The 24669-nt window shown below is 35.1% G+C and overlaps 1 non-coding gene across 1 annotated transcript; it reads left to right on the forward strand.

Moving 5' to 3' along the window:
• The first annotated feature begins 16465 nt into the window (after positions 1 to 16465).
• Trnas-gga (transfer RNA serine (anticodon GGA)) lies at positions 16466 to 16539 on the forward strand. The gene has a single exon. It is a non-coding gene; the product is annotated as a tRNA-Ser (tRNA).
• Positions 16540 to 24669: the final 8130 nt, after the last annotated feature.

Below are 24669 nucleotides of genomic sequence, written 5' to 3' on the forward strand. Positions count from 1 at the left end.
TAATCGGATACATTTTCGCCCATTTTATTTTTTCATGTGAATTCGCATGGTGTAAAAGAAAATAAAACCATTACGTATTTTTCCAGAGTTGCATCCCGACCAAATAAATTAAACCTTCTAGCCTTTACAAAGTGATCACTATTAAATCTACCGGTCACTGCTACCGACGCACTTCGTGTTTGAGGTCTGTCGGTTTTCCGTTTGTCCCACTACTGATTTATTCAATACAAAAAATTTTTCGTTGTAACATCTTTTTTTTAGTAAAAAGTAATTATTAACTTCAACTCGCAACTATGTTGCTACTGGCGTCAGTGTCAGTTGAAGCTTTGTGGTGCCTTGCAAAAAACATTGCACACCCGGAATTCTTTCCGGAATTTATGGTCATGTGTTATACAAAAATACGCTAGGTTTCAACGTCCATAAAAAAAGAGAACGGACGGATCGATTCCTAGACTTGCTTCAAAACAACGATAAAAATGATTTGTATTGCTTCTTTGATGCATAAATAAACATTACAATGTATACAATAATATTTACATAATATTTGTTTTGATTGTTTTATATTTGCATGAAGAAATATATTGTTACGTACAAGCAGCACTAATTCTGCGTTGCGTAATCCGTTAAATTAGTATAAATAATAAAATCGTGGGAAGGGAAAAAATAGAGCACTCACTTAATTCACGAAACAAAGTTTTTTCCCCTCTCACTCTCTATCAAACTCCACGTTTTGTGACAACCTCGCTCGCTTAATTAAAGCGAACTACTTGAAATGCTTTTAATTTTCTAACGAGTTACGGGAATATTTCTTCAAACATTTCTTATTGTTCCCAGACATTTGTTTGCTTTTTGTTAATGCGCGATTTTTAATTACGTTGTAATTAATGCACGAAAATGTTTTCAGCCTGTCGAAATGTTTTGTGATGTCATAGAGAAAGCGATAAAAAATTCGTTCGCAGGTTCATGTTCGGGGTTGTTAATGGTTTCACTTTGAAGTTTAGGCTAAAAACGAGGTAATTACTATTGCTAATAATAGATCCACGGAACTCTCTCGGGAACTCGTCTAGAAGCTTCAGAGTTTCTCCAGACATCCTGTGGCCTTTCTCGAGTGTTTGGCGACTAGTAAGTGTCCAAAGGAAACTTTACGGTTATGTATAAAGTCGGAGCAAACTATCGTATGTTACCTATATTCTTCTTGCAACACATGGCTGGGGCATTAATGGGGTAAATGTTATTACTGCTTCTTGAAGCAAAGTTTGGTTATGCAAAGTTTTCTAAATTTAGCTTGAATTTCTTCGATTAGCGGAACGTGGCATGTACGCTTTAATGGGAACTGCAAGCTAACGACAGGAATCATAATAATCCAAAACATGTGGGTCGCAGCTTGAATTAATGATAACTAGTAATGGAAAACGATAACTACTTTCAATTTTTAGAAAAAAAATCAGTTTATATACGTTTATTAGCGTAGAAATAAATATATGGGGTATAAAGTACCTACTCGTAAAAATAAATACATATAATCTAAAAAAATTATAAAAAGTTCTTGGAATAGTAGTGATGGTAATGTAAAGGTATTAAAAAAGAACAGAAAGCACATTAAGAGAAAAGAAAAATGAGCCATGTAGTATACTGGAAAAGAAAAAAGGCCAAGTCAGGTCAGGTCTGGTCAGGTCAGGTCAGGTCAGGTCAGGTGATCTCAGGGGGAGGTGATGGTCGCAGGGGACTTTAATGCGAAGTCACCCCTGTGGGGCTCCCCCATAGTGAATGATCTGAGAGGTAGTATACTTGAGGACTGGCTGGCTGAGAGATGTATGGTTTGTCACAATTGTGGAAATGCCCCACCTTCTTGCGAGACTCTCAGAAGTCGCATATCGACCTAACTCTCAGCACGGAAGGGGTGGCTAGCATAATTAAAGAATGGAAAGTTCTAGAACATGAGAATTTGAGTAAACATCAAGACATCGTATGGGTGCTAGGTACGAAAGGAGAAAACTGAAAGAAGGACTGGGGATGGACAGTGGCCGAAGAAAAAATGGAAAGACTGGCTGAAGTGATGGAGGAGAGAGTGAAGACGATAGATAAAGGATAGGATCTGATTTGTGAGACGTAGAGAGTGTTAGAGGAAACGTGTGACAGGGTATTAAAAAAGAAGAGGTGTATGGGAAACAGGAAAGGTGTGTATTGGTGGACGGATGTGATAGGAAATAAAAGGAAAGGATATTTGAGAAAAAGAAGGGAATGGATGAGGTGCCAGAAAAAGACAAGAGATCGCGAACTGTCGGCGGAATAATGACACAAAGAGCGACGGAAAAGGCATGGAAGAGAGTATGGGAGGAAGTAGATAGGAATGTGTGGGGAGAAGGGCATAAGATTGTAACGAAATGGATGGGAAGAGGAATGAGAGGTATCGCGTGTGGAGAGGATGTTATGGAGGAGGCCCGTAAGCTCTTTCCTGAGCACGGGCCTCTAGAGTGGACGGATCTGCTGGTGGACGGACAGGTACCAGCCTTCACTCTTGACGAGCTGCAGGAGGCGGCGGGGAGGCTGAGGAAGGGCAAGGCACCGGGTCCCGATAGAAGTGTAAGATTTATGCGAAAGAATGTGAAAAAGAATGTCTGGAGGTGATGAATAGGTGCCTGGAAAAAGGACAAATTCCCAAGGAATGGAAGGTGGCAAGACTAGTGTTGATCGAGAAAAAAAGAAAGGAAGAAGAGAAAGCGAAATATAGGCCCATCTGCCTGCTGAATGGGATGGGCAAGAAAATGTAGAGCATGCGATTTTTGAATGTGAGAAATGGGCGAGGGTGAGAGAAGAATGAGAAGTGGAATTGGGCAAAAGAGTGAATCCGGACAATATGATTGAGTTGATGGCAAAGAATGAAGAGGGATGGATGGTAATAGAAAGAAATGCTAGGGACAATAATGAAAATGAAATGTGAGTTTGAAAGAGAGGGAGAATGGAGAGAGGACGCATGAGAGGTGAGTGAATGAGGAAAAAAAAGAAAGAGAGGCTACAGTTAAATAGGTACAAGAGAAAAAAAAAACACCACGGTTAATATACATAGGTTCGAAAGAAAAAAAAAGGACGAGAAAGGAAGAGGACATAAAAAAAAATCAAAAAAATCAAGTAAGGAAAAAAGGGTGAAGAAGATTATAATGTACAAGGAATAAGAAGAAAACAACGACCAACCACCCATCCGAAGTAATGCTAACGGGTTTTTGGGTGGGGGGGTTGAACAGCTGGCCGAGGTTTTAACCGATAAAAGTTCTGGTACTACTTAAGTGATTTGAAATTTGGACAATAATACCGACAGAGCACTAAAAAATACGATCACAGGTAGACTCGGATTTTTGGAGATTTGTTGTAGATAGGATTTTCGTGTTGTCAGGTTATATTAAATCGCCATTTTAAAAGCTTGAAATGAAATTTTCAAAAATCCATGGCTTCCGACTGTGTTTTTTATTGCTCTAGTGCAAGTTTGTATACCATCTTCTGAATTTGATAACAGCAGATGTCTGTCTGTTTTACGAGTGTTATAATCATGATTGGTTTTATATAACATCAAATGTGGGTTATATTGTACTCTAATATATTCTGCGTATCTATGAATGAACAGCTTGGGGAGTGAAAAAATGTTATGTTTTTTGAAGCATTTGTGGCAATCAACTCCATATTTTATGCTGCAATTCTTACCACCCCCTCCGCGATCTGAATACAGTATGACTTTATGTAATAAAATTCCATAATCTAAAGCAATTCTTAGACACAATTTTAAATATTGTTAGATATAATATTAGTGTCATGAGAAAACTTTGAATTAATACGAACACATTCAGACCTATTAGTTAAAAATGGGAAAATTAACTTACCTAAAACAATGTAAGTTACACCAGAAAAATGTTCTTATAGGAAGATAAGATTCAAACGCTTTACTTAGATCTAAGAAGTGTGGCTAATAAAATTCTTTATACCCATAGCATTTATATACACCCTGAAATATTGCACTGATTCTGTTAGTTTCTTAAATTAAATTAAATTCTCTTCTTACTTATCTTTTTTTACTTCCCGAGCGTAAACTAAGGAAGTCTAGTAGTCGGGTCAATCGGACGAATGGCCACTTTTATATTTTCTCGACGTTTCATGACCTCTACAGTACGATGAAAAAATTAGTCCTCTGATTCCGTCTGTCTGTCTGCCTGTCTGGTGTTTATATCCATTTTTATTAGACACGTAATCTCCGAAACTGCTGACAAGAGTTTGATGATGTGATTTCAAAGAATTTTGTGTTTATTTGATTCAACAGTTAGGTATACAACAATATACTCCTATACGTGTGGTGTACGAATCCGCTTTAAGTTTTTACCCAACCGTCTAAATTTTCGCAAAAACATAATGAACGGTGTAATACCAGTTTACTATTACTGTAAGATATTCCGATCGTCGTCTAGTCGATGTGGAATTCGGGCTGGAGGTCCCGGGTTCGATACCAAACTTGGCTTTCCGTTTTTTCCCTTTTCTTTTTCTTTTTTTCTTTTTTTCTCTCACATTGTGTATTATCTATGTTTATGACGTCATAACTAATTTTTATTGGTCAAATTAAGAACGAGTCACTCGAAAACAATGATAAAATAAGAATTATAATATTCAGAACATTGTGTTCGATTGTGGTTTAATTTTAATTTTAGTCCTCTATTTTGAAAAGACAAACTCATTTAAATTAAACTAATTTCTAAGTGACATTCTTTCGATGTATAAATGTAAATAAACACTTGAGATTGCTATTATCTAGTGCTGAAGGACATTTTATCCCGTTAGTTAAGTGCTTTAAATATATTTTACATTGTCTGTATGGCGCAGGGGCTGCGGGGGTGTTATTTATGCCGCGAGTTTTACTTTACAGAGGTTAATTCAAAACGAAAATCGTAAAATTAAATTTTATAATATTTTTAATTTTTTGTCGGATTGTATTTCAAAGGCGAGGGAAGTTCGGTCGAAATAGCCTTCGACCAATTTTTTTAACTAATTTGTACATCCTTGTCAACAGCGAACAATTTTTTAAAAAGAATAACAAACACTATTTAAATTAATAATAATTTTTACAGTGGTTTTGTGAAATATTTCAAGGTGGACGGTTTTTTGCCGGTCACTATACAGGGTGATGAAAAAATGACAGCTCGATGATGCGGTGTTAAAAAGGTTTTGAAGAACTCGAAAAAATGGTTGAAAAACCCTGAACCAATTGTTTGAAAAATTAACTTCGTAATGTTGATATATTTTAATGTGGATTTAATTGAAAATCTAAAATTCCGATAAAACTGCCATCAATAACATCCGTTAACAGTAAAAAATGACGTCATGGATTGTATTCTAGCAAATTATTATTAAATTATTAATACTTAATTATTTAATTGTCTATTAGACAATGCAGTTCATCAAAACAAATCAAAATTACGTTGTTAATTCTTCAACTTTGGGTTCAATATTTTCAAAAGTTGATGTAAGGATTTTTTGAACCATTTTTTCTAGTTCTTCAGAGCCTTGTTAACAACGTACCATCGAGCATTTACGTAATTTTTTCAGCACCATGTAAATTAGAAAAAAATCTAATACCATGGAGTTATTTTTATTTCCCGAGCTTAAGCTAAAAAATTTGTAACAGGGTCCATCCGGCGAATGTCTACTTGTATGTTTTTTCCACGTTTCATGACCACGAGCGTGTGAGAAAATAGGCCTTTCATTTTCGTCTGTCTGTCAGCTCTCGACATTGTCGATTTTATTAGACAAAAAATAACATACTCTTGTAAATGTTGTTTACAAATCCTCCGTGATTATTTACCCCTGGCATCCAGATTTTCGCAAAAAAATTCAAATTATGTACTATTAAGTATAAACCAAGGACGTCATGTAGCACAGTGGTCAGACCCTCGGGCTAACAATGCGCTTTTTTCTTACACTGTGACTGGTTATCTTAAAATATATAAAATTTCGGAAATTCAAATTTTGTAGGAGTATTTTTTCTAAAACGCTGGATTTTTGGCCTGTATTTTAGGGGCGAGCGAAATTCTATCTAAACAACTTTAGCCATTTTTTTCTAAATCCGAAGTAATTATATGAAAAATATAGCTTTTATCTAAGAACTTTAAGATCTACCACAACAGCAATCTCTCAAAGATTTTAGAAAAATGGTAACGGTGATATTGGACAATAATTGTCTGTACGTATGTAGTTTATTTTTTGTTGTAAACGGGAATAATTACTGAGTTTTTTAAACAGTTTTATTAACATTTTATAAAATGGTATTTACAAAGTAGTATTTGTGGTTTATGAATCCGCCCTAATTTTTATCTGAATTAGTTTACAAAAATTTTTCTGCAGTATTTGCTACGTGTTTCACATAGTTGATGTCTAGTTGGATAAGGCGTTGAGCTTGAGCTCTGCCGGCTTGACTTCGAATCCCATTATCGTCAACACTTTTTCTTTCTGAAGATTTTGAATTTGTCTAACTTCAGCTGTGAGGAAAGTTCTCTCTAAACAAGTTCAGATCAAATTTTAATTGCAGGTAGCTGCCAAGACAAGACTGATTTTAGCAAATGAGATATCCTCTAAGAAAATAGATGGCGAGTGGGTGGAGTTAGTACCTGCTAAGATAAGATCGGTTTTTGGCAAATGGCATACCCGCCAAGAAAAGGGAGGGTGGGTGGGCGGGGCTAGTTCCTGCTAAGATAAGAGTGATTTTGGCAAATGAGTTAGTTACCCTCTAAGAAAGGAGAAGGCGGGTGGGCGGGGCTATGTCTAGACCTGAATCAAAGAAATTCTAATTTACATTATTATTTAACGCTTGATGAAAATTAATTTACAAGAGTTTTTAATTGAATAGTTAGATGTCATAGCGTCACTATGTGATTCTAAACTAATAATAATCCCGAATGATCAGGCAGATAAAGTTCTGTTGAATTCACATCAATAGTAGCCATAATATTAGAAAAAATATTATCTGTATAAGCAATATTTCTAGTGAGAAAAAGGATGTAATGGGTGGTAACCGCTGTAATACCTGAACACAAATTCGGAATCATCCTATGTACAAGCATTTGATCTGACCGATATATCCATTTTATCCATGTTGAATTTTGTGGCATAACATCCGGGACCTTGAAGATATCGATTTAAATATTTAAATTATGAAATAAAATACGCAGATCAATAAAATTTGCAATTTGTACTTTTAACAAATACTATAAATATTTTCCTTATTATAAAGTAATTAAAAGTTATTTTGTTGCAAGCATTAAAATTGCTTGTTTTTAGTCGTGGGTTGGAATAAATTTCAGTTCTGGTTCAGAAAACATTTTTAAGCAATCTAAAGAATGCTTTATAAATTATGTCCAGTTTGCTATCATTGTATTGCCAGCAGATAAAACCCGAAGTCACCTTGAAACAGTTACTGCCATCATATTGTTACCTAGTTGTCTTTATGAATTATGACTTTTCCTTTTATGGTCATGTATATTGTTAGTTGCGTTGCTACTTCATAGGATACTTGAATAAAGCTAAATAAAAAATACTAAAAGGCAATAGGACAATTCTTCACGAAGGATGTAATAAGTAGGGTATTCATTCCACTCTCTGTGCTTGGCATATTACAGAGACAATAATTGTCAGCTCTGATAGACATCTCAACAGGGTATTATTTCACCTGATGCCAGTAAGATCAGCATAATACAATGTGCCCTGAGGATACGTATGGACGTACTGTATTCTCACGTGCAGACTCGCCTGACTCGCATTCTTAACAGGTGACATAAACAATACTGATCACGTTTTCTTGCGGCGCGACCGCCTTCAACAATGCATTTTTCGATTTTTTATTTTCTAAATGACGTACACTTTTACTTTTCTCAATTAGCATTTTCAGACTAAACGGTATAATTCTTTACAGCAACCTTCTGAGATTACAGTTAAGTGACTGTTAAAAGTGATATCAAACTGTTATAATAAATCAAGCGGCAAACGAGGACATAAATTGCGACGAAAATGGTTATTAAATAATAAGGAGTTAATGTCGATGTCTGTTTATGACTCCGAGAGAATTTACTGTTTTATCGGATAAGCATCTATAATTCCAGCAATTATGTGTCGAATACGGGTATAAGATAATGTTCATTCCATAAGGATAATAGGCGGTGGAATTACGAGCGAAAAGCACGCGTTTTGACGGTTTAGGAAACTTGCACGCATAGGGCACAGTGCCTGAAAAATATTGTTAAATAAAACCGCCTCTTTTTTAATTTTTCATATACGGGTTCCCCGACAAAAAGGTAAGTTGAACCACCAGATTTAATAATTTATCCTGGAGATAATGAATTATTTATGTTTTGAAACGCAGGTATCGCCTAATGCAACGCTGATTTACGTTCTGTATTGTTTTGTTGTTTTGATAAATCAAATAAAAGCGGCATCAATTAAAGAAAGACAGATTTGCTCAAGCCCGCACGTGGTCGTAAATTCTCAAAATGGGTCCAACCATTATAGCTCTTTCCAATATTTCATTGTTGATATAATTGTTTTTCCTTGGGTTGGAGGAAATTGATGATGTGCAGCATGTTTCAGCAGTTTATATATTTTCTATACAAAAACGTAAAATATGTAGCACAAAAGAAACTGTTTGCTTTTAGCTTGGCGATAGGAAAACGTTATAAGAGTAAACGGAATAAATGTCAGGTAGATAAGTTATAGATTTGGAAAGGGTAAAGCAAGCAAAAAAGAGGCGAATTCTAGAGCGAAATAAGTCCCTGGATGTGATATATTCAGAATAATTCCCGAAAATATTTCCTGTGAAGAAGCAGACATGTAAACATGCCTTTTTATAACTCTCTGCTGCGATCGATGTTCACATCTTTATGCTGCTCCACTTGACATTCCGCTTGAATAAACTCGAATGGGCATAAAACTTCATACAGAAGAGGATTTCAGCTATATAAAAATCCTTAATTAATGGATGAATGCGCTGACCTAAAACGTTCTCAACAAGAACGGGACAAAAAGCCCCAAATCTGAAGGAAAATTAATAAGTTTTCCAGTAATCAAGCCCAGGACCTGTTATAAACCAATGGCACGATTTGTTGCTTTTATGTAAACAGAGAGAATTAATTATCCCACGAATTAAAACATTTTTTCTGCCGACGACGGTGGCATTTCGGAATAGCTTTCGGGGTCGGGTTGTGGGACTCAAGGGCTAGCAGGAAATCAAGTTTTATTGCTTATTAGTCAGTCGCAAATATTACAAGATATGCTATTTTTGGCAGAAGAAACAAAATGACATTTTGACTCAATTTCTTAAAAGTCGGAGAATTACCTGTCTTTTTTGATAAAGCTATCTTTATAACTATATACTTGAAAATTACAACCTTAAATATGCTTGCTGAGATTCCTAAATCAAGACTTAAAAATTTTGGAATTTGAACAGGTTATTAAAAAAAAATTGAAACCCTATGAACTTATTTTTCAGCTGCAAAAACTTTCTTCAGTTTCCAAAAATTAAATCAAATCTTGCAAATCAACAAAAGGAAAAAGAAATCGTCATTAAAGTAACTGGATGCAAATACTCAAATTATTACAAATGGTATGGCGACAAATTTAAATTATGGTAGTCGAAAAATCAGCAATCAAATGTCATATCTCTAGGTCCAAAAAACCTGCCGCATATTATACTCTATACCCTGTCTTCGCGCAACAACCGGCTATTGGACTAAGCTACGGGTTTCATGCTAACGTGGATCTCCCCATGAAGTACACAATTTAACATTTAACATCATTAACTACAAACCGTGTGTTCCCTTTGATTAGGGGATCTTATGCCTTTAGGTTAATTAATTTAATTCCGCCACATTTAATCAAGAATTTTAAACCACAAAGAACTTACATGATGTTAAGTTATACATTAGTTCATGTTCTTGGTTAAATCAAAAATGGGTTACATTGTCGTGAACCGAAAGTAAACCCCACATTAGATAAACAAAGCATCTATAAAAATAAACACAACAAGCAAATATTAAGTACGGTATACAAAATTAAAATAATAATTCCGGAATAAATGTTCAAATTCAAACTGTGAGAAGATAATTCAGATGTAACAAAAAAATACATTAATACAGGATAATATCAACTTTTAGGTTAATGTTATTTCTATTTTATACCCCTTTCATTTCGAGTCCAACAATGATATTAATTTAACAGATGATAATTTTCAAGGTCCTTTCTCTTTAAACGGTTCAAATGCCATGAATGAACTACATATTATAAAATTTCGAGGGAGAGGTTATGAAGTGTGGGTTATGTAGGGCTTTAGGATACTATTAGTTTAGTTAGTTTTCCTATCTGCGATGGGTACCTGTACGTGTTTAGATTAGTGCCTAATAGATTCATCCGCATTCGTGCTAGCGTGTTGACCAGTTCACTTAAGTTTCTGTTTCCGCGTGTTATTGTTTGCGATTTAAAAAAATAGATTTAAAAACCACCCCCTTCTGAAGTGTGCATGTTACGCTACTGACTGAGAGTCCGCTGTCAGATTCTGATGACTCACCCTGTTGAACTTAAAGTAATCCCTCTCTTACAACCCTTGCTCTTCAACACTAGGTAATAACAATCTGACGTTCAAGTGTTTATTTATGTTTATACTTACATGGAAAGAATGTCACGTAAAAAACAGTTTGATTTGAATGAGTTTGTCTCCTCAAAACGTAGGACGAAAATTATTAATCAAACCACAATCGAACAAAATGTTCTGAATATTATAATTTTTATTTTATCATTTTTATATATAGACGTGCGTAATACTAGTCAAAGTACAAAAGAAAAGTAGTCACAGCGTATTACCAGTGCAAGGAAAAAAAAATGAGATGAGGTCATCAATTTTTGGAGGGAATAAACAGATATGTTTTGATTAAAAATTTACCAGGTTTACAATAACTTTAACACGTCTGCAAGATTTCAAAGTATTGATTTATTCAATAAAATAAGTTGACTGATTCATTAATTTTTTTGAGTCGCCCTGTATAAGCAAATCTAAAAAATATGAATGCAATGATAAGTTACAAGTATACACTCATCATATTTTGCAGTTTTAGATAGGATTTATTTTGAAATGACATCATTAATTTTTGACGTTGATAAACAGACATATTTTGCCAAATGACATACCGTCCAAGAAAAGAGAGAGAGGGTGGGTGGGCGGGGCTATATTTTTATCTAAATCAAGGAAATTCGCTTGATAAAAATTAATTTACAGAAGTTTTTAATTGAATAGTTAGGTGTCATAGTGTCACTATGTAATTCTAAACTAATAATAATCCAGAATGATCAGGCATATAAAGTTTAATTGAATTCGCATTAATATTGGCCAAAATATTAGAAAATATGTTGGTAGTAATTTATTCAATAAAATAAGTTGACTGATTTATTAATTTTTTTGAGTCACCCTGTATAAGCAAATCAAAAAAAATTAAATGCAGTGATAAATTACAAATATAGACTAAACATATTTTGCAATTTTAGATTCGGTAAAATTTTGAGATGACATCAATTTTTTGGAATTGATAAACAGATATATTTTGATTAAAAAGTTACCATCCTTACAATAAGTTCAAAACGTCTACAAGATTTAAAAGTATTCAATTCTTGATTTAATCCATAAAATAAAATCCATAAAATAAATTGACTCAGTCATTAATTTTTTTGAGGCATCCCGTATAAGCAAATCTAAAAAATGTTAATCCAGTGATAAATCACAAGTATTGACTCATCATACTCTGCACATTTAAGATAAGATTTAAGAAGCATAATTTTGAGGTGACGTCATCAATTTTTAGGGGGATGAGGAAAGACATTTTGATCAAAAATTTACCATCCTTATGATAATTTTAAAATATACATATAGTGTATAAGTAATCCTAAAAACTATGAGTATGTTGATAAACCACAAGTATAGAATCACAATATTTTGCACATTTCAGACAGGATTAATTTGCAAAAATTTTGAGATGACGTCATCAATTTTTTGGGAGGGGATAATACGAACAAATTTTGATCAATAATTTACCATAATTTTTAAAACGTTTGCAAGAATTCAGAGCTTTCGGTTTTGCAGTTTCAAAGTTAAATGTTACATAATTTTGATTTTTTGTTAATCTGGATGTCTAGGATGTATTGTATATTGTATTTTATAAAAATAAAAACAAATTTACTATTGTAAATTTTGGAGATGACGTCATTCGTAATGGGGATGATTAGCCAAATCGGTCCGGTAGTGTCGAAAATTATGACATAAAAATCGACACGACAGACAGAAAGACGAAAGATAGGCGGAAACTGGAAACCACCTATTTTCCTATTCTAGGGGTCATGGAACTTCGAAAAAACATGAAAGTAGCAAGTTGTTTATTGGACTCGATTAGTGAATTAGTGAATTTCCTGACACGTATTTTATAAGAACGTCTGCTTAGTTGTAGTTAAATTATACTCGAACCTAAGTACTTAGTTTAAAATCTTAACATATACTATGAATTTACAAATGGTAACACATAAATAACACGTGTTGATTAATAATCAAAGTTGTACATATTTCAGATTAGAAAATTATTAATAAACTGGTTTTGTACTAATTATACCCGTCGAAGGGGACTGCGGCGTCGAATACGATTCATTTTTGTTTATACATACAATTGCCATTTGGTGAAATTACAAACTAAATAAATTAGACGTATCCTTAATTTTAACACGTGTTTTCAGTGACCTGCCCTTGCATTCTAATTCTCCTATATTAAGTCAACAGTTTCCGCTTTTATGATCTTGACCTGACCTGACCTAACCTAACCTGATTGAACCTGACACTTTTGTTTTCTTCTTAAAACACACTTTTTATAAATCAGTTTAATAAAGTCTTTTAAAATTAATACTTTTAATTGTGTATTAAATTCTAAAATACTCTTTATCTCCGTTTAAAATAGGATTTTCTCTTTTATCCATGATATGGTAAACTAGAATGTCTCTGCATGTTTTAATAATTGATTTTATGATATATTTATAGTTGGGTATTTGTGGCCACAGAAATATTGTATTGAGTTACACTTCTAAAGAAACATTTTTAATATAATCTGCGCTGAAACGCCGTATACAGGACAAGAAATACAATTGCAATTACAACTACACCACAAGCCGCTGTATTTTCAGTGAGTTTTAAAGAGTTTGTGACTAGTTGGTGGATTTCTGTTGTGAGGGTGTGTAATTTTGTGGGAGGAATTAATTATCTCCCAGATGTAGGCAGTTTTTCCCTGCTGACAGTGGCATTCCACCACCGCATTTGGCTTCGTTTTGCCGATATCACGAGGTTGCAGGCCAGTTTTACCAACAGAGCAATTAAGACAGTCAACTTATAACAATAACGCCCCGGGCCTGGAATTAGAGTTGGTAACGACGGGCGCACATTACATGGAAATTAGAGCGAGTGTGTTGACGCTTTTGCAGGAATTTAAATTGTTACGTTACCCCTCTACAAGGAAAATAACGACGCGTCGAGCTTTTCTCTTTTAGTTATATAGTGGTGGTGGTGTACGGTAGATTGCGCAAAGTTCATCTATTATTGCAGAGATTTAGATTAGATATTCACCTCGTGCGACTTTATTATGCCTAGGACTTCCAGACTGGGGTATTTCGAGTGTACTTCATTCTGGATGTTGGTGCGAGCGTCCTCCAGGAAAGAGCACCTGAAATACATTTCTAAACACGGGATCAATGAAACGGAATGTATTCATTTGATTTAATTTAGTTGGGTTGTTGCCGAGAAACTACAGACATTTATTACGTTGTGCTTATTTGCTTATTTGTAATCTTGGAAATGCAAGAGAAAGCTGGATACTTATTTTGATGATATTGAAGCGTAAAGTAAGTGAAAATGTTAATTTATTTTATTCCTCCATAAAATTTATACAAAAGCGCACGAAGTACTGGCTATTTTACTTTCAAGCGGGCAATACTACTTTGGAAGTGGCAGTTTTCAGCATTTTTTCTTCCAAACTTCGCCTGATTCGCTGCGAAATTTCCGGGTCGAGATAAAATATTATCTGATATTGAGACAAAGAATAACTTTTTTCTTAAAGTTTTTTTTATATTACCCAGTTCTGTTATAACTTACTTTTTGTATAGTAGCATCGAATTGTTGCTACGCATTAATTTTTTTACTCGAGAATTATCAGATATATTACGACAATCGCAGAAAATTTATTTTTTACCTGCTTAGAATTATATTTATTATTCATAAACGTCTCTTAATAAAAAACACGAGCTTATTTCCACGACATACAAAATTCGAGATATCTGCTCGAAACTTTACATTCTTATACAAAAAACTCTACATCTTTAGCAACAATTTTTTTTCTTAAACACACTTTTGTTTTCAGGTTCCTGAATACTGAAACTTTTTATTTTAATGGAGTTACTGTTATTCAAGATTTTTTTTTTGTATTTCAACGTCAAGTGAAGTCAGAGTGAGACAGGACAGAATAGGTCAGGCCAGACTTCTCGTATAGATGTTACGATGTACACTGAAAACAAGGGAGGGGGATAAAAAAATGGCGAGTACTTGATAACAAGAGTCTACGTGGTCATAGGCATAAAATCTTGGAGGTGGAACGCACAAAGAAAAAGGAAAAACAGACTGAAGAGACGAGAAAAGGTTACGGACCTTGCCGGCGAACACAGAGGTTACATTCTGGAACGGAGGGAAAGAGGAAGTAAGGACATCGGAAGATCTAGAAAGTCTAATAAAATACGCCTGTGATAGCACCTTTAAAAAAACCGGCACAAAGCGTGTAAGACAACGAAACAAATACTGGTGGAACGCAAACATAGCTCAGCAGGAACGAAAATATATCGTGATACCTGATTAGGATGGTCGAAAATTACTTCCAGAACAGGGTGTTGGTCGTTGGAGAAGAGCGAAGCGAAATGGTACTGGGTAGGGGTGTTTTTGAGGGCTCCGTGCTGGCCTTCCTACTCTGGAACTTATTGTATGATGGAAAACTGACGTCCCCCACTTGCCGGGCAGGTGCTTTCACCACTAGACCACGAAACCGCTTATCTTTCTCCACTTACCAACGTGTTATTGTGCCGCCACAAGGTTAAGGATGCCACATGAGCGGAGATGATAGCGTACGTCGACGACCAGGCACTAATGATTACGACAAAAGAGGTAAGGAGATTGGTAGAAGCAGCAAACGAGTCGGTAGAAAAGGTGATCGGATGGATGAACTGTCGTAATAGCCAAACGCAGAAAGTTAGGGTAGGGGGCTGTGCAGTGCAGAGTAGAGAAGATATCAAATTTAATATCTAGGAATGTGGATTGAGAAAGACCTCAAGATGGTACAACATGTCAAAAAAAAACAATAGAAAAGGTAGATAGGACGACCAGAGTACTTGCGAAAATTATACCAAATCAGGACATTCCCAGTGGTGACGAGAGGAGGATCTTCGTGGGGGTGGTGCATTTCGTTTGAATGGCGTGGGCTGATATTGTAAAGATCAAAAAGTACAGGATGTTAATGGAAAGGTGTCAAAGGAAGGTGCCACTTCGGGTGACCTCGGCATATCGGACCGTATCGAGCGGAGCGCTGTCAGTTATTATGGATGGAAGATTCCCCCCCCCCCCCCCCAGGATTAGGTCAGGTCAGTTCAGTTCAGGTCAAATCTGATCAGATCAGCTCAGATCAAGTCTAGTTAGATCAGATCAGATTTGGTCAGGTCAAGTCAGGTCAAGTTAGGCCACTCCGGTAAGTCACATCAAGTCAATCAGGTAAATCAGGTCAAGTTAGGATAAGTTAGGTCAGGCCAGGTTAAGTTAAATCAGGTCAGGTCAAGTTAAATGGTACAAAATGTTAAAAGAATACTTTACAATTAGCGATATTACTTTTGACAAGGAGACTTGAAACGTGACAATAGGCATTCCGCAAGGATTCACGTTAGATCCCTGTTTTGGAACATCTTCTATATTCTAGTGCTCTCTTAGATATCCAGGGTGATATCTAGTGAGGAAAGACAAAATAGACTCAGTGATCCTGAGTCGAAAATGGGATGGTATAACAGATCTAAGGAGGGTGAAACTAAAACGGTGTCCATAACCCAAAGATCTTCGAAAGGAACACCAGGCGTCAAACAAATCAGAGAAATCCCAACAAAAAATAAAGGAAGAAACTAATAAACCCAGGGAAAACACAAACGACCTCGCAAAAAGACAATGAGAAAGGATAAACAGTTAAAATCAACGGAAATGGGAGTAAAAGGAGGAAGAGAAAAGCTAACAGATTAACAAAGGATATGTTGACAGGGACATGGAACATGAGAAACATCTACGACTAGCAGCTATTAAAGTGTGGCAGCACAATAACACGTCGGTAGGCAGAGAAAGATAAGTGGCCTCGTGGTCCAGTGGTTAGGATACTTGCCCGGAGAGCGAGAGGCGTGGGGTTCGAATCCCACCGAGGCACAACATTTTTCTCTGCTTACCTTCAAAAGGAAATAACGACACAAAGTACGGGAGTATCAGAAATGGAGGAGAGTGGAAGAGAAAACCGGGTTTCTCATACATAAGAACTTTTAAGCTACCATATTAGAATTTAAAGCTATATCGGAAAGAATATGTTAAATATAAGCGTTAAGGGAAAGTACCAAAAATCAGCACAATAAATTTACATGCATTTACCGAAAAGGTGGACAGTATAAAGAAGGAAAAATTTTAAGAGGTATTGGGACGAGAGTACGAGAGTATGAAAAATTCCGAAGTGCTACTGGAAATTGGTGATAGAACACGCTAACAGATAACACAGCCTATCCGAGGTCACAAACGAAAACGAGAAGTTTTTGATAAATTTTGCAGCGGAACAGGATCTATGAATTAAGAGCACAGGTTTTGAAAAAGGAAACATAAGTACATAAAGGAACTTGGAGACTTCTCAATGGAAAATGCACACAATCAAACAGATCACAGAGAAAAGAGACGAATTAAACATAGAGAGTGTGAAAACATACAGAACACAGGATATAAGCTCTGACCACTTCCTGGTGCGTGCCAAAATCAAACAAAATCTTCGCCACTGATGTAGATCTAGGAAGACTCAAGTGGAGAAGGACATAAAAAGTTTAGAGATTCGAGTGAGTGGAGAAGGATCACCAACCAAGCCATGGACCTGCTAGACCTCTAGACCTTTGTCAAATTAAGCCAGGTTAGGTCAGGTTAGGTTTGAAAATACTTAAATGGCAGAGTTTTATGTTTTTGTATAAAGGCAGAACTTTAAATCAAGAAAACCATCTTTTGTTGAGTAGCTTGTTTTAATAATAAAATTGTACTTTTGTAAAATGAAAAAATTGGTCACAGTGCAAAAAAAAGGTCCATGGGAGGCTCGACCACACGTTATTCGCACTATAGTTTAACCGCCTGAGTTAATGAACAGCGTTCCTCTTGTATTTGTATAAAATTTTGACAAATTTTTATTGCAATTTTACCATCAATGCGATATTCCTAAAACATCTATAAAATTTGGCAACAATCACTCCAGTAGTTTCGGAGATTATCTTCACAGACAGCAGACCGAAGCGCGCCAGGCAGATGACAGGCAGACGGAAATGAAAGATCTAAGTATTTTTTCAACTCTAATGGTCCTGAAACGTCGAGAAAGCATGACGGATGGACCTTACTACAATACTTCCTTAGCATACGCTCGAGAAGTAAAAAGAATCATAACATATTACCTAACTTAACTATAAAAAGTAATTAAGTATTTGAGGTCAGGGTTGAAGTCAACCATTCCACAGCAAAACTTTACTCAATTTCCATTATTTCCTGCCCCAGTTGTGATTTATAAAACAAATATAACTACGAAGTTTTCACAAAGAAATTCCGTTTTAAACGGACTTGTTCCAATAATAATTAAATCCTTGACTTTGAAAAATACAGAGGGGTTTAAAAGAAATGGATTTCTAGATTGTTCGGATTTAATTTCATTTGTTTGTTTGCTAAGTATATTGTCGTAATTAAGTGCGATCTAACGAACGTTATTTTCGAGCTGTTTATCGTAGGGTTCCATTAAATTAAACATAGTTTAATCGATTGCAGTGCTTTGTAATTTACCTCTTCGTGTTTTTTTTTTTGTTTAAGCGTACCGAGTGTTCTATATTGGAAACTCATTCAAACTATTTAAAGCTACTGCACACTAAACCACAATTTTTGCCAAAATCGGAACTAACAATTTTTCGTTAGGTTTCTGTCGCAAAAAATGTGATTTGTGGATTCTTCGTCGTATTTGTTTCCTCTGCGTTAAGTAATTGGATCGATCGGTTTAGATGGAACACCCTTTACAAGTGTTTCTCTTCCAAGAACATATTCAATATCGATTTGACGAATTGAACAAGTGTTTAGTCAAATTTTATCAAACGGCAATAAATAACGAAGTGCTATAGTATACGGTGTATTTCGAAATTGTATGGACAACCCATAAACCACCCTATAACACAGAAGCAGTTGTTAACAGTGCCGGTGATATATATTACGACATACAATAACTGTACCTACCGTAATGTATAGTTTCTGGTCCATTTAATACATGGGTGGAGTCTCTTAGGTAGGTGTGATCCGTAAAGCTCATATAAACGTTCCTTAAATTATTTACGGTTATAATAATGTCGAAAATTCTCCAAAACACATATCACGCTCTGAGATCTTTGTTAGCTCAAGATACCATTAAATTTATGCCGTCATTAAACTTTTGCTACAATTACACAATGTAACATAATTCAAATTAATTACTTAGTCCTTTATTGTTACCGTAATCGTTAATACTAGACCGAATTTGATTGGATACATTGTAATCGAGCACTCATTGTTACCTTTGCGTTAATGAATTCACCGCTTCTAAGCCTTTACATGTCGGGAAATGTATGGATTTTGGAGGCAAGTTTCTAAAGCCTTCGTCTAAGTTCAACGAATCACCTTGAATACTGTCTTATCCTAACGAGAAAGCGATCCGATCGCTCTCATTAGATTATTCCTCTACAATAGAATAATTTAATAAGGGAAGGGGCACTACAGGATTCGAAAAATTCTCTTAACAATTCAATTTAATTCAAGAACATGCTTTGCCCATTAACGCAATTCATGAATAATGAGGCTCAATCCTTTGAGCTTTTTGTTCGATTATTTGCAAAAAACTCGCCAATACATTTTGCTGATTGGTTTTGTGTAGCAGGCGCTCGTTCAAGCCTGAAAAACAGAGTGTGTTCTTTTCGCAGGAAAAGAGTTTCGATGCGGAAATTTCTACAAACCCTTGCGTTCTGAACTTCTTGAAATATTTCAACACAAACCAACTTCCAGAATTTTTTCAGGTGTTCTGAAACCATTGTAATTGTGTTGATTTTCAGAAGGTTTCAGACGTGCTAGAAGGAGCAATGCTCTTTCGCGGGACTATTGAATGGCAGACCGTGAACTGCCGACCTACTCCAACTAACCACACCTAGATTAAACCGATACTTGATGTATCTTGGTCAGGTTTAGTAATGCGATACGCATCTTGCGTATTGAGTCTAGAAATTTCCTCTGAAAAAAAGCTTTATGTTGTTATTTTTTAACATGACCGGCCTTTGTTTGTTGTAGCTTAATTAAACTTAATTATTTAGGAAAATTCATTCATAATTTTAATTGAATTTCCAACAAAAGATTTGATCCTATTATCTTGACATTTTTATCAAAGTTGTAAATTACTTTCTGCTTGATTAACCCATGCTGATGAATATATTAAATTATTTAGTTGAGTTTCCCTCATTAATGTTGTAAATGACGCGCGACAATCCAACAATGCGCTTTCAGACATAATCCCGAAAGAGAGTTCATAAAATACACAATGAAGTTTTGGGGGAATATGGTGTAATCGATTTTTGTTATTTTGTACTTGTGAGCAAAACAACCCCAAAGGGTGTAATTATGTATAACAGTGTATGGATTACTTACGTAACCTAAGCTGTATTGACTGGGGTGGTAAGGGGTTGACGAAGATCATGCAGTTGCGTGGAGGATATTTTCAACCTACAGGGGAGAAATTTGTTTTGTATGAAATAAGTTAAAAAAAGATAACTGGGAGTAAAAAACACGTCTGTGTTCTTTAGTAAGTTTTATATGAAGCCTGGGAAACTACAGCGCTGAATTATATTGCAACTATTGTTGTTGTATACTAATAAAATTTTACAACCTTAAAGAAAACGAAACTTCTTATTCATAAAAACATAAATTACAGCCCCTGGGCGAAACTTGGTGATGACCAAACGCAGAACAGGTCCGTATTTGCTCAACTGCTATGAATTTAACCGAGATATCTGTAGGGGTCGTGTACTACGACAGAATATTAACTTGCGGTTTGTGTTTGTATGTAACCATGTAGTTGACTTCCACCATCACGAATTTATTTTATGACATCATTTGGCCCAGTGAATCCCCAACGAATAATTATTTCAGTGAAAGCAATCCTGCGTTTTACCTAATTTCAAAGTGTCGCCTGTCACAGATTGACGAGGATCTTTACCAGGGAGGTTGTTCGAGCATTGTTAGTCTAAATAACACAATGGTTATACTTCGAAGGCGAGGCAAGTTCAATTAGTTATTACATTGTCGACGAATCACCACAAGCACGAGATACAACAACGGATTTTGTAGCTAGTAAATTTCAAATAATCGATAAAAGTGTTCTGCTGTGATTCTTTATAACAACCGAAACAGAAGTAGAGAGAAAGTAATTTTTTACGTACCCTTAGGAACTTAGTTCGTAAGAACAAACTGAATTTTTTGTAAGAAAGTTTCTCCTGAAGAAATTATAAATATTAGTGATCCATTACCCCGAAGTGAAGTATTCCTGTAGTGTTAAAGCTCAAAGCTCGATGGGAAAGTTTGAGATTTCAGAGCAACAATCAGTTTCAATTGAACTTTTCAGTATTATTCAGGTTGTGGTTGTCATGTTCACTCGCAAATAAGTAGAAAACATGTCCCGTATTTGTTTAAAAGCTTTTTAATTAGTTTAAACAGACTCAAAAGCTCTCCGCCGCAACGAATTTTCCATACAAATTAAAAATGTGCCAACACTATCGCGCGAAATTTTCCACAATAAATTTGCATAAATTTAGTGGAGTGGTAGATAAGACAAAGCGCTCCACATCCTAACTTAGAAAACTAGAAAATAATTGAAAAATTGTAGAATAATAAAGCACGCTATCACGCTACTTGTCAACTTTGCGTCGCTTTATCATTTGCATACAAATTGAATTCGTAGGTTGAACTAAAGCTTTCCTGCTTCCATGAAATTGTAAAGGTGATCGTTTACTAGTCCTTGTGAAAAGCGCTCATTTCGCATGCAATCATTACGACTTTTGCACAGTTCGGATCCAGTTTAGGAAAACGCCGTCGTCAACAAGATTTCCTTTTTTCTCGTGCTGCGAAGAATTTAATGAATAATTAAGAAAGAGAGGAAACTTTTTTCGAATGTTGCGCAACCGTCCGATTCAATTTATAAACAGTTTTGTAGGCATTTTCTTAATGATCAGCCCGTTAATTTTCCACGTGCTGTTTTTCCCTGCTTTCTCGTCGCGCTTGATCCTGATTGACTCGCCCTCCATGTGTAGCCAATAACATCAAGGCAAGAGATTTAGGAAAGAGGATTCCTTCTGGTCACATTAAATTAGATCCGGGGTTTAAACTTGACATTTTCCTTAGGTTATCGTCTGTTCTTTCTTATTTAACACGCGCACTGTCACTCAGCGGGGCTCATTTTTGCGACTATAAATAGATGCCAAGCCAGTGGCGGCCCACAAAAAAACAAAAATTATTATTCAAAATTCTCACAATTCAAATAGCGGACTATGCTCTTAATGCACGTGTGAAACAGTGACATGTATATTACCGTGTCTCTCCAGTGAGCTGGAATTGTTTCTACTTGTTTACTTTCTGTTTTGTTTGTTGATTTGTCTGTTGTTCCGACGAAACAAATGTCGGCATTTTGAATTCGTAACAAAAGTAAAGTATCCGGGAGTAATTACACGAACGCATTTTTTATTCGAGTAACTTGCAAATTTTTAATGAAAATCGGTTGACTTGGCAAGACAAATAGTCTCTGATAAAATAACTCATCCTGTTGACTTTTAGTTTTTTATGGCCATTGTTGTGTCTATTTACAGGGTGAAATGAATTTGTGTTAAAAAATTGAAAAACAAAATTAATTATGTATCACCGTAATTATGACGAGTACTTTATGATGTTGATATGTACAGAGTTAAATATTAACCGAACATAAATAACTTTTCATTTGTGACATACAATTACGGCAAATTTTCCGGTTGAATTAAATAACAAATACCTACTAAAAAAAAAGGTGAAATTGGTGACGCGACAGATTAAAAGAGTTGTTGACCAGTATTAATTAATTCAGGCTTAAATTATTTTATTTTAATTAAAATTTGTCTAAACATCCCCACCAATAATGGGATGGCGTCAACTCAAAAACTTGATGGCGGGTGCGGCAAAAGTTAAGTTAATCCCAGGATATTGTAACTAAATATAGAAGCTTTTTTCGGATAAATCGTGATGAAAATCTCTTGAACGTCGTAAGTCGGACTTAAGTGTAAAAGCTTATCCGGTCGATTTCCGGTTTTAATTAAAAAAAAATTGGTGGAGGGTTACTTCGGTAGACGCCCTTGAGGTACAGTCTAGATTTTTGTTTGGTGATAACCTCTATAAGCTAAAAATGAGTGAAATATATTTAAGGCAAACAGCCAAATGGAACAAATGTATATATTTTCAGTTTCGCAGTATATGCTTAACTTCGAGTGTTTATGTTTGTGATTCGAAAGAATTCAACTATTAGCACGTTTAGGTTACGAGCATCAATGGCGGCATTTATGTTAAAAGAAAATGAAATTTCGTTTATTTTGTCTGCTTAACGCAGAGGGTACCAATTAATTAATTAATTAGTTAAGGACATTTGTGTTTTTTCACAAAAAACCGGATATCTATCGCCTAAGCACTCATAAATTTGAAGGAAATTTTTTCGGCAAAATAGTAAGATGACCTAGTCATTTATGGGAGGGGGCATAAATAGATTAACGATTTACCATGCTTCAAATGACCTTAAAATGTTACAAGATGATTTCACAGGATTCGGGTTTGGGGTTTCAAAGTTAAATGTAAAATGCTGTTATACAATTTTCATTTTTTATCTGGATGCTTAGGGAAAAAACTCACACGGATTCATAACTCACACTTACAGGGCTATGTTATTTAATGAAATTTAAAGAACATTTATTTATAATAATTTATTCGGAAAATTTATCATGCTTCCTATAATCTTAAAACGTTTGCAAGACTTCAGAGCATTCACTATAGAATGTTATACAATTTTGAATTTTTACAAAAATCTGAATGTCTAAGGTAAAAAATCAACAGAGATTAATCAATCACAAGTTTAGAACTTTCTTCGTATATGAAATTAAATAATATTTACTAATGTTTGTTAGCCTTTTATCACCTACACGATACATATTTCTTATATAGATATAAAATTTGACTACAATTGGTCCAGTAGTTCTGGAGATTATAATAACAATTCAGATAGACAGACAGTTAGACGAATCGGGAGACTTATTGTTTCATACTCTAGGGGTTCTGAAATGTCGGGAAAACAGCTTACGCTCGGAAAATAAAAGTTGAATTAAAAGTATGACGTTAGTATTTACAAAGTACAACGTCTGTACTATATCAAATGCAACACAGTAGACTGTGCGTCTCTTATCAAATACGGTGTTCATCGTTTATAAAGTACGGTGTTCAAAATTAATAAAATAGCAATTTCAAATTTTACAAAAGTCTGGTTACCTAAGGTAAAAAAATATAGGCAGACTCATACACCACAAATATAGACGCATTTTTTTTCAATTTTCGACCAATTTTCAACGAAATTTTCGAAATTTCACTAAATAGATTTTCTTGTAGATTTCGGTACGTAGAAGTCACTCCCGCTTTCATTTCTTCGATAACTCCAATGGTTTTTCCAGAATCGTCCTTTGAAAATTACAAATCTATGCAAAATACGACCAATTTTCGATCAATTTTCAACGAAATTTGATTCATTGTGAAAAAAAAAATCATCACAATTGAGACAGGGTGGGTGGGCGGGCTGACATTTTGCCTCTTTGTTTTACTATTTGTCGATTTCTTTTGATAACATGAAACCTAAAACATGTTTAAAATGGAAAATTTGTATCAGCCAAATTTTGGTTAGCGTTTTTTCACTACACGGTATTCCTAAAATATATAAAGTTTGACAAAAATCGGTCCAATATTTTCGGAGATTAGCTGTGTAATAAATATTGAAAAAATACAATATATAAATATGTATAAACAAAGTCAAATTGATTGAAATAAAATATCGGGTGATTTTTTAAATATCTGCTCTAGTGACCCATGACACGCCAACAGTTTCAATTTCACGGTGAACTCCGGCACAACCAGTTTATTCTGTCTGAAATTGAAACTGCAGTCGTAAGCATCATGGGTAATTAGAACAGAAATTTAAAAAATCACCGAAAACT

The sequence above is a fragment of the Zophobas morio genome, unplaced genomic scaffold (assembly GCF_036711695.1).
Source record: "Zophobas morio isolate AGI-343-1 ecotype UQ-CSIRO unplaced genomic scaffold, CSIRO_AGI_Zmor_V1 ptg000002l, whole genome shotgun sequence".
Classification (NCBI taxonomy): Eukaryota; Metazoa; Arthropoda; class Insecta; order Coleoptera; family Tenebrionidae; genus Zophobas; species Zophobas morio.